General features: G+C 44.7%; 1 protein-coding gene across 1 annotated transcript in view; it reads right to left on the reverse strand.

The window, feature by feature from the left end:
• The window catches only part of LRRC8D (leucine-rich repeat containing 8 family member D), a 107,355-nt gene extending 93,926 nt beyond the window's left edge, over positions 1 to 13,429 (reverse strand). Inside the window, exon 1 of the mRNA XM_015420185.1 lies at positions 13,300 to 13,429. The gene's annotated coding sequence lies outside the window, so the exon portion shown is untranslated. The remainder of the gene's footprint in view (positions 1 to 13,299) is intronic.
• Positions 13,430 to 13,723: the final 294 nt, after the last annotated feature.

Raw genomic sequence — 13,723 nt, forward strand, 5'->3', positions numbered from 1 at the left:
CGCAAATCCGGAAGCTGCAGCTAGTGCAGAATGCGGCGGCGAGGCTGTTGATGGGTCTCTCCAGGCGAGACCACATCCAGCCGGTGCTATATGCGCTGCACTGGCTGCCTATAGCATACCGGATTCGTTTCAAAGTGCTGGTACTTACCTTTAAAGCCCTGAATGGCCATGGTCCGGCCTACTTAAGGGACCGCCTCTCCCCGTATGTTCCCCCAAGAGCACTGAGGTCGGGGAATTTCCATCGCCTGGAGATTCCAGGCCCCCGGGAAGCAAAGTTGGCCCAAACCAGGGCCAGGGCGTTTTCGGTGGCGGCTCCCACCTGGTGGAATGAGCTCCCGGAAGAGACCTGGGCCCTGCGGGACCTAGTGCAGTTCCGCAGGGCCTGCAAGACGGAGCTCTTCCGCCAGGCCTTTGAGGGGGAGCCGCCGCCGCCATTATACCACCAATGATGTTACAACCATCTGCCCTGCATAGTAGGGGCAGATGTCGCCCTAACATAGCTGGGGAAACACTCTTCCTGGCGCTTCTGCAGTGAATAACTTGACCGCCAGTTTGGGATGTCGTCCATCTTGGATTGTAGGAAGTGGTATGTAATTTATGAGAGCACCAAATTTTATGTTAGATATCTGTTTTTTACTATGTAGTTGTATGTATATTTTAATTGCGGCATGGCCGCCTGTTAGCCGCCCCGAGCTGAATATTGGATGGGGCGGGATATAAATCCCAAAAATAAATAAATAAATAAATAAATTGTATGTGTGAGAATTATTAGTAAAGAAATCACTATATTTTAAGATCTAGTCTCTGTGTCTATTTCTGGGGATCTGGATAAGTTGAACTCCAGTATACATAAGTTATTGTTCCCTTAATTAAAGCTATTGCCATTTAATATTCAAATTCACCCATCTTATTAATAAATTCAGGCAATTTGGCTAACAACACAAACAAAATATTTCTCTGTGCAGCAGATAAGAGCAAAACTGGAAAACAATGTAGAAGATTGCAGCTTCTCTCATCCTGGGCTATACTTGTCATAATAGATATTAAGAGAAGGGCAGGCACTTTTCCCTTCAAGTCACAAGCAGCTAGAAGAGGTCCATTACCTCTGTCCCATGCTTTGTGGTTTATCTCCTCTGTCGGAAGCACATGTTTAAGATAGAGCCTGGATAGAACATAGATAGATAGCCCTCTATTGCTAAAGTCACACTGGTCATGAACCCAACATTATGATGGAAGACATACCCAAGAAACGACCCCTTTCTTCTGGGTGCCCTCAAGAATAAAAAAAAAATAATAATAATAAAAAAAGAATTTATAACTTCTGGCAGGGTCCATCCCTCTCTAGAATGATGCTCTGGCATCTTCCTGTTCTTCTGGGGGAAAATAAAACAGCACATTCAGTGCTATTGGCTCCGAGTGCCATTTTCCCTCTCCTGTGTTCTTTTGGCCCTAATCTATCTGCATGCCAAAATGGCTGAATACCTCAGAACTGAGGATGACTTGCCCATTTCTTTTATCTCCAAGAGTACCTGCCGATTTTCAAAATGCCACTCTTTTCCTTACAGCCTGGGTATCAAACTCTCCTTTTTAGTAAAAGGTGATGGAAAGTTTGGAGTGCAGCAGGGCAGTTCTTAATCATAAAATTTCATATTTTCAATATATCATAAAAACAACTGAAACTATAATACACATTAAAATCTCATAAAACATGGCAAGGAGGAGGGATAATTAAGAGAATGCCAATCAAAACAAAAAAGTCTTTGCCCACTGGCAGAAGACAGTTGGCAGAAGGGGACGGACAAATATCCCTGGGGAGAGAGCTCCATGGTTTTGGTGCCGTGATTGAGAGGGCAGGGTATCATGCCTAATCACAGAAGGCAGGAGCACCTGAAGAAGCACCTCAGAAGATGACCTTAGCAGTCATGAAGGTCATATGGGAGTAGGCGATCCTTCACATATGTTGGTCCCAAGCCACATCAGGCTTCAGTCAATACCATGACCTTGAATTGGGCTTGGAAACAAATTAGCAAGTATTAGTAAATGGGCCACGACTGGAATGATACTATCCCTTCGTTAACTGTACACTAAATGTGGATATAATTAGTCATATTTAAGCAATAAATATATCCTTAAAAATACTGTTTATGTCTCCAGTATATACTGTGACGCTTCTGCCTCAGCACCCGACAGGCCACCTTCACTTCCTGCTCAGACAAACAGTCCCTGACGCAAGCGAGAAAGGCCCAACCCTGCTCAGAAGCTAAGGACAAAGTCATTTTGGCGAGGGAACCCAGTCATCACACCAGGAATACTACTCCCCTGCCCTCCTCTTACGTTGAGTCCAGAGCATTTCCCTTCAGTAGCCTGCCACCATCTCCAGATCCCTGCCCCCTCACTAGTTTGGTTGCCAGGAGGCACATCAAAATGAGGCTATTTTTGTAGAGTGAGCCTCAGTAAGGCGCACAGGTAAGAATCAAGACAATTGTTTTTTCTTAATGAATGCAACTTTATTTCAGAGGAACATCTCTAGAGTAAATACAGATTAAAGGACTAGGATGAGTAAGGAGGGAAAAAGGAAACTAGGAATGATTGCTAACCTAACTTGGAATTTACATATCCTGAGCATTTGATCTCCCCTCCCCAGTGGGACATACAAACAGATGTATGTGTAAAGAGGACGCTGTCCTTCACATGGTCACAACTGCCTCATGGCCACAGATACACATACAGAAGGGACAGCTCCCTTTCAGGTTCTCCATTTCATGTGTGTATAAAGCAACAGTTAGAACTGGATATGGAACAACTGATTGGTTTAGCATAGGAAAAGGAGTATGACAAGGATGTATATTGTCACCTTGCTTATTTAATTTATATGCAGAGTACATCATGCTAAATGCCGGCCTGGATGAATCACAAGCGGAAATTAAGATTGCTGGGGAAAAGATCAACAACCTCAGATATGCAGATGATACCACTCTAATGGCAGAAAGTGAAGAGGACCTAAAAAGCCTCTTGCTGAGGGTCAAAGGGGAGAGCGCAAAAGTGGGCTTGAAGCTCAACATCAAAAAAACTAAGATCATGGCATCCGGCCCCATCACTCCTCGGCAAATAGAAGGGGAAATTGTGGAAGCAGTGACAGACTTCATGTTCCTGGGATCCCAGATCACTGCAGACGGATGACTGCAGCCATGAAATTAAAAGATGCCTTCCATGGTGGGGATGTGTGAGCGTTGTGGGTGCTGGCAATCTGTCACGGCAGGACCAGGGGGCGTGACACAAGCAAGCAAAAGTCCAGGAACAGTCCGAGGTCAAGCCGGGCAAATCAGGTAGCAAGGTTCAAGCAGGTTTAAATCACAGTCCAAAAGCAGGGTCAGACATACCAAAGTTTCAAGTCCATAAATCACAACAATACCAGAGGAGTCAGAGATGAACGCAGGGTCAACAAAGCCAAAGGTCAAAAGCCGAGGATCAAGCCGAGAAGAATTCCACAAGGTCTGGAGCAGAGATGCAAGGATTCAGGTCCTGAACAAACGACGTTTGCCAGCACAAATGACTGCTGGCAACAGACTTGCATATATACAGTGCTAGCTAATCAACTCATTAGCTAGCCAGGAGTGAGGACAGGATCCTGTCAGTAATCAGGGCTAAGAGATCTTCTGGCACGCATGCGTGCATTCTGCCTTCGCTCTCTCAGCTGTTGTCTTCTTACATTCCTGAGCCTGGTTACAGGTGGAGGCGAGTCTGATGATGAATTACTGGGCTGCAGCAGAGACTGATCCCTTGCAGGTGTTCCCTGGGAGGCTCTATCCTCCTCACCACTAAGATAGCTTTCAACTACAGGATCCAGTCTTTGCCTTTCTGCTGCAGTACTGTCCTCAGGAGCCTGTTCAGGGTCCTCAGGAGCCTGTTCAGGGGCATCAGCAAAGGCAGGCATGACATCAGCAGGGGCAGGCATGACACCCGGTAGTAATGTATGGCTGCGAGAGTTGGACTATAAGGAAGGCTGAGCGCTGAAGAATAGATTTTATTGAATTATGGTGCTGGAGAAGACTCTTGAGAGTCCCTTGGACTGCCAGGAGATCAAGTCAGTCAATCCTAAAAGAAATCAACCCTGACTGTTCCTTGGAAGGCCAGATACTGAAGCTGAAGCTCAAATACTTTGGCCACCAAATCAGAAGGGAGCACTCACTGGAGAAGACCCTGATGCTGGGAAAGACTGAAGGTCAAAGAAGAAGGGGATGGCAAAGGATGAGATGGTTAGACAGTGTTATCAATGCAACGAACATGCAACGGACATGAAATTAAGCAAACCCCAGAGCATAACAGAAGACAGGAGGGTCTGGCGTGATGTGGTCCATGGGGTCGTGAAGAGTCGGAGTCAACTGTGCGAATGAACAACAACAAAATAAAGTTCTTAACCAATCTGGTCCTCAGGCTCTGTCAGCAAAAGCCCACCAGAACCAACTCAGCCAACAGAGAGGCACTAGCATATCAAAGAGATGGCTGTGCAAGTATGCCTGTCTGGCCACCACAAACAGTGGTTGATCTCCATAAATGTCACCCCTCACCTGTTCTCATCCATGATATCTGCATCAATTCTAATTCTCTAATGCTGCAAATTGTCTTACATAAAAGTCTTCACCCTGCACTTTTTTGAATGATGAAAACCTGTCTTAAAAAGTATTTCATTCATTCCAAAAGATAAAATATTGCATAGAATCCCCCCCCAGTACTTTCCAAAATTTCCTGTTTCTCCATTTGAAAAGATAAAAAATGGTCCAGAGAGAGAGAGAAGAAAATAGCGGCTTACATCCCCATAAAACCTGCACTAATAGAAGAGATATCTGCCTGTGGAGAAGGATTTCCTTGTCTCATCTACTCACTGCAGCTCAAAATGGCCCCTGTAAAGCTACTCTTCAAGAAGCAGGGAACCCACCCTTGAACGGCATGGGGGGAGTCAGAGCAGGAGAGGGAATACACACAAATCTACCCCCTTTCATCAGCAGAAATTTTATGCTGAACTCAGTCCAGGTTTTCCTCTAAATGTACTTTTGCCTTCACATCTCTAAGACAGAGTGAGGAGGAGCTTCTTGTATAATGTGGTGCATACTAGAATGGAGTGATCTCATACTCTGAGCTCATGACACACTTGCCAAAAAAGGTGCTCTCCAGTTCAGCTCCCTAGTTCAGGGCAGGGCCTAGAGTTGCCTCCTTCAGCCTGGCAAAATTATAGGCAGCCTACTCTGTTGGAGAGAGGAAACAAGTAAGACAAAAGCACTCATTGCAACCACTGTGCATTCATTGCCACTATGATATCTAATCACCATTAAATGCAGAGCTAGAAGACAGAGATTAATGCCTAATGGTAAGTGTGGCCCATTAGAAGAGTTTCCATTTCCAGAATGGGTCTCATAAACACAAATACTATGTGCTGGATTGCTACTGAATAATGCACAGTATCTTAAAAAAAAAAAAAAGCATGCTTGCCGTTGCTCTTGTTAGTCCTGCAGGCTGTTCTGGACTAAAAAGGCAGGGTGAAAACACATAAGTAAGGAACTATTTGGCATGAGATTTTGCCTTCACAACATATTTGAAATGTTCTACTTGTATGAACAGTGTACTTGAACAATCCATAACAATGATAAAATGGATGGTGATTCTACACTTGCCATCTCACCGCAGATCAATTAATGAAATCCAGGCTAAAGTGTGCCATAAGCAGAGAGGAAACCAAGTAAGAATATGACAAAAGAGCATATGATAATATGATAGCTTCAGACCAAGGTAGACTAATCTGGCTGTACTGTTCTAACATACCTGGAAAGTTAGACTGAGATTGTCTGTTACAAATGTCTGAGTTATTTTGTGGTGACATGTGGGTGGGGAGGGGGAACTGATCTCAAAACCATGTAAACTGGCCCAATTATACTTAGAGTGAAGTGTGGTCTTTCCTCAGTTAAAGTGTTGGCCAATGGCTTTTCTGTAATACTTCCTACCTAAGAATAGCAAAGTGTCCCTCCCAGTGAGCCACAGCAGTAAACAAGGCAAATTCTATGCTGGGGATTATTAGAAAAGAGACTGAAAATAAAATGGTTGATATTATAATAGCCCTGTATAGATCAATGGGGCTGCCTCTTTTGAGATACTGTGGGCAGTTCTGGTCACTGTATCTCCAAAGGACACCACAGAGCTGAAAAAAGTACAGAAGAGGGCAACTAAGATTATTTGGGGGTTGGAGTACCTTGCATATGTGGAAAGGTGAAGAGCAGTGTTCCCTCTAAGCTGAGTTAGTGTGAGCTAGCTCAGAGTTTTTTAGCCTCTGGCTCACACATTTTTGTCTTAGCTCAGGAAGGATGGCTCCAGAGCAAACTAATTTATGTAGTAGCCAAATCATCTGCTCACAACTTTAATGCCAGTAGCTCACAAAGTAGAATTTTTGCTCACAGGACTCCACAGCTTAGAGGGAACATTGGTGAAGAGCCTTAGACTTTTCAGTTTAGAAAAGAGACAACTACAGAGGGAAATTATAGTGGCTTATAAAATTATGCATGGGGTAGAGACAGTGGACACAGAGAGAACTTCCAAAACATTAGATTTCGAGGGTATCCAATGAAGCTGATGGGCAGTAGGTTCAGGATGGACAAAATGAAGTATTTCTTTATACAACAAGTGATTAGCACATGGAATTCACTGCCAGAGGAAGTAGTGATAGCCACAGGCATACACACCTTTTTAAAAGGGGATTAGACAGATTCATGGAGGATAGGTCTATCCATGGCTACTAGCCATGGTGACTAAAGAGAACCTCCACATTCAGAGACAGTAAACCTCTGAAAACCAGTTCCAGGAGGCAACATCAGGGAAGGCCTCAGCCTCTATGCCCTGCTGTTGGCCTCCAGCATGACCAGCTGGCTACTGTGTGAAACAAGATACTGGACTAGATCTAGATGGACCACTGGTCCGATCCAGCAGGGTTCTTCTTATGTTCTTAACAGATGGCCTGAGAAAGCCCTTTTGCAGGGCACAGAACTTAAAGACAAGTTAGATTTGAACCTCCAGTGCAGGAGAAGGGGGAATGGAAAAGGCCTAGATTCAAAAAACAGCAGGGCATGTGTGTGAGAGAAGACAATCAAACAGTTTTTCTAAAGAAAAACTATTAAGGCTGGACATGGAGTCTCATGCACACAGTACCCCAAAAGTAAACAGTATACTAACTGGTGAGTAGAAAAAAGTTCACACAGCACTGCTGGTATGTGAGAGGAAAGAACTGCCATGTAAATAATAATCATGTTGCAAACAATAAGGATTTGTGATGCTCAAGCAATCACATTTCACAAAAAAAATTACCTTTAGAAAGGGTCATATTTTCCCCAAATACAAAATATTGTGGTTTCAGTAATGGGAAAACGAAAGTATCTTCACAACAGTAGCACAACCATGAGCAGTGAAGAAGCATTTACAGCATGGCAAATTGATCATGGCATGGCAAATTTGACTGTACAGAACAACCTTTCCCAGATCCGTATCTTACAGCTTTCATGGTTTTTAAAGAAACAGCAAGGCTTAGATCCTACAGTGCAATTCCATTGGCACAGCAATAAAATGTATTTTCCCTTTTTCTTCCAATAGAACTTTCCATCATTATTCCAACAGAACGGTTTTTCTGCTAACAGCTCCCCACACCATCCCACTGACCTGCAGGAGCACACTTTTGGAGAGGGAAGGGCAAAGCAGTTGTCTGTATTCCTCCAGTGCAACTCCACTCATGCTGTTTAGAATCCAAGTCTGCCTGTAGCCCTTTATTTTATAATGGCAGACTTGCTTTGCAAAGGATTGAACCTCTTTTCCATGACCGGGTTTATCTTTGTTTAGTCTTTTGTCTTGCATAAGCTTTTCTCCTTTCTTTCTTGTTTCTCTTTCCTAAAATTAGCAATTTCAGCAACAACAAGTGAGAACACCAGGCAGACAACACAAGCAATAGCTATGCTACTTTGTAGTTGCCTCCTCTGTTTGCAATAGGGCATGGGGGACAGGATGAGAAAACTGAGTGCCTAGTTTTACTCTGACTCGATGGCCCAGGCTAGCCTGATCTCACCAGATATCTGAAGCTAACCAGGGTCAACCGTGATTAGTATTTGGATGGGAGACAACCTAGGAAGTCCAGGGTTACTAGGCAAAGGAACATCTCATGTCTTGAAAACCCTATGGGGGTCGCTGTAAGTCAGCGGCAACTTGTTGCAACTTGATGGCTCTTTAAATACACACACATAGTTTCACTCAGCCTGGAATTTGTTTTAAATCATTTAGTGTAAGCCATGTTGCCAATCTGAAGGAACATGTGCCTACTGGTATATAAAGAATGCCTATTTCTTACCAAGCATAGCCTCATGTTCCCCACATCTAAAATTAGGGCTAAAGGACTGGCATAAAGCTGAAACACTTAAACCCCAGAACCAATTAGTACAGAAAAAGAACTGCCTGTATTGCACTCTACAAGCAACTATGCCTACAGGAAAGGTCTTTGGAGGAAGCATCTAAACACATTTGAGCCAAGTATGCTCTTCTTTCAAAGCCAATGTTCAATATTTCTGGGCAAGGACAAAGCGCCTGTCCATCATTCCATGGAAATAATAGACTCTTTAAAGGTAAAGGTAAAGGTTCCCTTGCTCAAAAGCCAGTCAAATCCGACTCTAGGGTCGTGGTGCTCATCTCCGTTTCAAAGCCGAAGAGCCAGCACTGTCCGAAGACGCTTCCGTGGTCATGTGGCCAGCATGACTAAACACCAAGGCGCATGGAATGCTGTTACCTTCCCACCAAAGTGGTACCTATTTATCTACTTGCAATTTCTTGCTTTCTAACTGCTAGGTTGGCAGGAGCTGGAACTAGAGACGGGAGCTCACTCCGTCATGCGGCACCCGGGTCTCGAACGCTGAACTACTGACCTTCCACAGCCTGCAGTTCAGCGACTTAACCACTTGAGCCACCGCAGCTCTTTACCTGCCTGTTATTGGGAGATAAGTTGCTAGGTTTGAGTTACTTCAAGGAAGGTGAACCTCTTGGCATCCCCAGTTTTAACTGTTAAAGCATTGGTTAATATCCATGTTCCCCTTCCCCATTGCCCCTCTTTTCCCAACACAGTTTTGAACCCTAACCAACAAAGCATCTCAGAATCATGGACACAATTTAAATAGCCAAAGGGTTCTTTGTAAGTCCCTGGAGATCTGACGGTATCGTGCTATAAATTGGAAACAGCTCCACAAAGCCTAAAAGAACAATTTTACATTTTGTGTGTTGTAAATATGTGGGGCTTTTTTGGTTGTTTCATAGCATGACACTCCTATCTAATACCTAATCCTTTTAAGTATTAAAAATTAAGGAACCAGTAGCTAAGCATTAGCCAAAGCTAAGAAAGCATTCAGCGAGATACCTGCAGTAGCCTGGCCCTTGCTTCCACTTAAAGGACAAAACAAGTTCAGTTTTTATGGAATGAAACATTTCTACTAGTTCATTCATGTCACTCCTTAGAGTCCTCTCAAACGTACCAGAAGCTAGGTGCAACATTGCTGCCGAGAAGGAGGAAGCTGTCGTTTTCCGTACTATTACTTCTTCTGCTGTTTTGCCAAAAGTGCTTTGATAGTTGTCCCTTGCAGAGATTACAGATCTTCTTCCCAAACACTGCATGCATAGTTCTGGTGATTATGAAAATCCCTTACAAAATATTCCCACCTACATCTTTTCTTGTACTTAGTGTAAACTTTGCCTCCTTATGAAAGCCTGTTCAGGCTCTGTACAAATGAGATTAGCTTTCCAGATGAAAGAATGATGTTGAATGCTAAATTAAACATTTCCATCAAGTTAGAATAAACCAGAGGTCCCCAACCTTTTTGAGCCTGTGGGCTGAAAATTCTGACACAGTGAGGTGGATGCAGCCACAAAATGGCTGCCACAGGAGGCAGAGCCAGCCACAAAATGGCTGCTGCAGTTTACCTTCAGTCACACAGTGAAGATCCTTGTGCTGTGGTGGCAGCTGCTGGCCAAAGCAACACTTTTAAAAATCTGCACAGCCAATCAAATCTCCAATGGCCAATCAGGAGCCTTGTGGGACAAAAGCCCAATCTCACCCTTCCCATTTTTAAAAAACACTTACATGTACAGAGGGCAATTTAAGGAGCAGAACTGCCATTGTTGGATGATGATTATTTTTAAACTGCTTGATGTCATTATAATGGGCGAGTATGATAATGAAAGCATCATCTTCTGACAATTTATTGCAGGAGTTCCCAATGTTGTGCCTGTCAAGACCTTTCCTGGTACCCAGTGCCTATCATTTTATTTAGTAGTAATCTCATGACATTCTGTGAGACTTATTCTCATATACAGCAATCAGACTGCAGAGGTTGCAGCTAGAACAGCCATAGCATGAAGGCCAACAACACAGGAAACCTCCATTTGCAACTCACCTATAAGCATTGTATTTAATTCAACCACTTGCCACAGATTCTTGCACTCTTACACCGTGCACAGATTGATTTTAAATACACAGCCTCCAAAAGGAAAGCAGTGGAAGATGGGCATGCTATAATCAATGGCAAGAATTCCCCTTAGTCCCCTATGTCAACAGCTTGCAGTTCCAATCTGCAGCCAACACATTCTGCTTTCTATCCTCACTTGCTCTTGCCCAAGGCCATTCATAGGGAAGGGGGAAGCTCAGTACAGTCAACTCAGATACAGCCTCATGCTTTTGATAACCGTGACTCAGCAATTCTTGTTCTTTCAGCCATAGCAGCCAATCAGTTAAGAACATAGGAACATAAGAGAAGCCAATGTTGGATCAGGCCAATGGCCCATCCAGTCCAACACTCTGTCACACAGTGGCCAAAAATACCAGGTGCCATCAGGAGGTCCAGCAGTGGGGCCAGGACACTAGCTAAGACACTAACTAACACACCTTGGCATCTGTTCTATTCATCGCATTAAATGCAGGTTACTGATCATGTGCATTAAACTGTCAGCACCATAATATTTTTTCTACAATGGGCTATATTCCAAAATGCACTGCCCAGTCTTGGATAAGGCCAGAAGGCAGATGTCATTCAGCCAGAAACTCATACGAAAGCATCACCCTCTCTTCTGCAGTTGGCACAGTGGTACAGGGATAATAAATCACCCTTATCTTCAAAGGATTCAGGGAGTAAAGAGTGCTTCACTGTACTTTAAGACCATTCAAGAATACTTTCATAATCCATTGCCATGTTGTCATTTAATAGCAAGGGCATAGCACCTAAAAACCAATGAAAATCTCCACTTATTCATCAGAAGCCAGTTCTTGTAAGCATGATACCAGACAGGAAAAAAGCCTCTACTTTGCTTTGTGCAGTAGGAGAATAGTGTGAAAGCCACTGCTGTTGCTCAGGGCACAAATTACTGAGGGAGGCATCATGAATTAACAAAGCAACACTTAATTAAAGGGCCTGAGGCAAAGGGCTTTGCATTCTTACCCTGGTCTGCCTTTCCAAAACAGATTCCCTTGTTGACACCTGCATATATACACAGCTATACGCTTTTTTTATCCACTCGTACAACAGCGTTTTCTTCCCAGTTCAATACTGTCTCTTTCTAACCGAGACCCAGTTTGGTGTGGAGAAGGAGAAATTGGATTTGTACCCTGCCCTTCACTACCCAAAGGAGTCTCAGAGCAGCTTACAACCTCCTTTCCCTTCCCCTCCCCACAACAGACACCCTGTGAGGTAGGTGGGGCTGAGAGAGCTCTCTCAAGAACTGCTCATGAGAGAACAGCTCTGAGAAAACTTATGACTGACCCAAGGTCACAGCAACAGTTGCATGTGGAGGACTGGGGAATCCAACCCAGTTCTCCCAGATTAGAGTCCGCACTCTTAACCACTACACCAAACTGGCAGACTCTAATCTGGAGAATGGGGTTTGATTCCCCACTCCTTGAAGCCAGCTGGGTGGCCCTGGGTCAGTCACAGTTCTTGCAGTCCAAAAAATAAACCTAGCTTGCCACAAAAAGAGCTAGAGCTTCAGGATGCCAGACAATCTTCAGATCTCTTGGCTATGCTACACCCACTGCCATACGATAATTATTTCCAATCCATCCTATTTATTTACCATCTGCTGCAAAATTAGTGATCCTTTCCATTCACGGCAGCAGCTGCTATTCTAAACATTTAGAGGCAACTTGCTATTGGCAGCAGAAGAAAAAGAGAACAAAGGACTTCAGTAAAGGAATTTAAGCTGAGGACATTAACCTTCCTAACATATTGGACTTCATTACTGCTGGATGTATTCCAGTTCCTTTCTCCCACCACCACCACAACTGCATCGCTGGACACTGTGACCATGAGCTGTAAGCATCAGATCTGGGAACAAAACATTTCATCTCCACATAATGTGACAAAGGGTCTGAGCATTTCTCATCTATCAGAGTCATCTGCCTTCAGCTACCTGGTCCCATTAAAAGCCTCATTAATAATAATAATAATAATAATAATAATCTTTCAATTTATTGATCACTCAATCCTGCAGAGCTTGCTGGCTCTGAGCGATTTACAGTTACTCATTTTTCACGGGGGACTAACAATGCTTTGTGGGGTAAGGGAGGACAACATATATACATCTTAAATTGCACACATTCACAGCCGACGAGGGTTTCGTTCAGATTAGCAGACACCTGTATTTTTAAATTTATTCTTAGAACCTGATGGGGAAACACTCAGATTAGAGCAGCTCTCGATTTACTTCTCAAGTCGATATGGCAGAAAACACTGCCCTTAAATCTACCTGGGCTACTGGCGAGGTGTAGAAGAGAGACACTAACAATCTGACAACACACCTAAAGAATTCCAAATATTTCAGGCTTTCTGAAATAGGGCAAACCCATTCAGTTCTACCAAGCCAAAATTAGGTAGAGAAGGATAAGGCAGATCTTTTAAATGCCCTACTTTTTAAAGGGCACATCTACAGCAGTTTACATATGCTCAGAAACATCCTTAATGGACCCTTTTCCTAAGAAAGGGCGCACAGTCAAAACTGTGTTTGCTTTTTTAAAAGGGACGGGGGGAGGCTGTCTGGGCTAAAGCCTGTTTTGAAACATCTTCTAGAGGAGAATCTCGGGATATGTTATGGTGCAGAAGCAGTGGGGAAACCCTAAAGCTAGCAAGGTTTCGCGTTCCTCTGCTAATAACGGAGGACCGAGAGGGAGGCTCTAGTTTGCCACCCCGTGACGTGCCAGCGCAGGGCAAGTATGCAGAGCCCTTTAGCCGCGCTCCTCCTACGCACCTCAGCTTGCCGGGCTGGCCACCGGGAAAGGGGCTCACTCTGGCGGCGAAGCCATGCCGGCGGCTCCAAGAGCGGACCCGAGCTCGTCTCTTTGGCCTGGGCAGGAACACTAGCAGAAGTCTCCGTCCGCCGCCTTTCACCTCACTCGGCTCCCCCGGCGCAGAGCGTGGCTAGTGGCCGGGCCCCAGCCAATGGCACCCGCGGCGGAGTCCATGTGATCGTCGGCCTTCCCTCCCCCGACGCAGAGGCTCAGGTGCGGCTTGAGCCGGCGGGGGCCGGTCCGGGAAGCTGGCGGCGCTCTCGGCCTTTTTCGCCTGCTGGGAGCCATCGTGCGCCGCTTTCTCCGTGGCAAATTCGCCAGGGACGCGCGGGAGTTTGGAAGAGCCCCCGCCTGCCTTGCTGTGAACAGACTGCCTCTGCCTTG

Source organism: Gekko japonicus, unplaced genomic scaffold, assembly GCF_001447785.1.
Source record: "Gekko japonicus isolate JY-2015 unplaced genomic scaffold, Gekko_japonicus_V1.1 scaffold134, whole genome shotgun sequence".
Lineage (NCBI taxonomy): Eukaryota > Metazoa > Chordata > Lepidosauria > Squamata > Gekkonidae > Gekko > Gekko japonicus.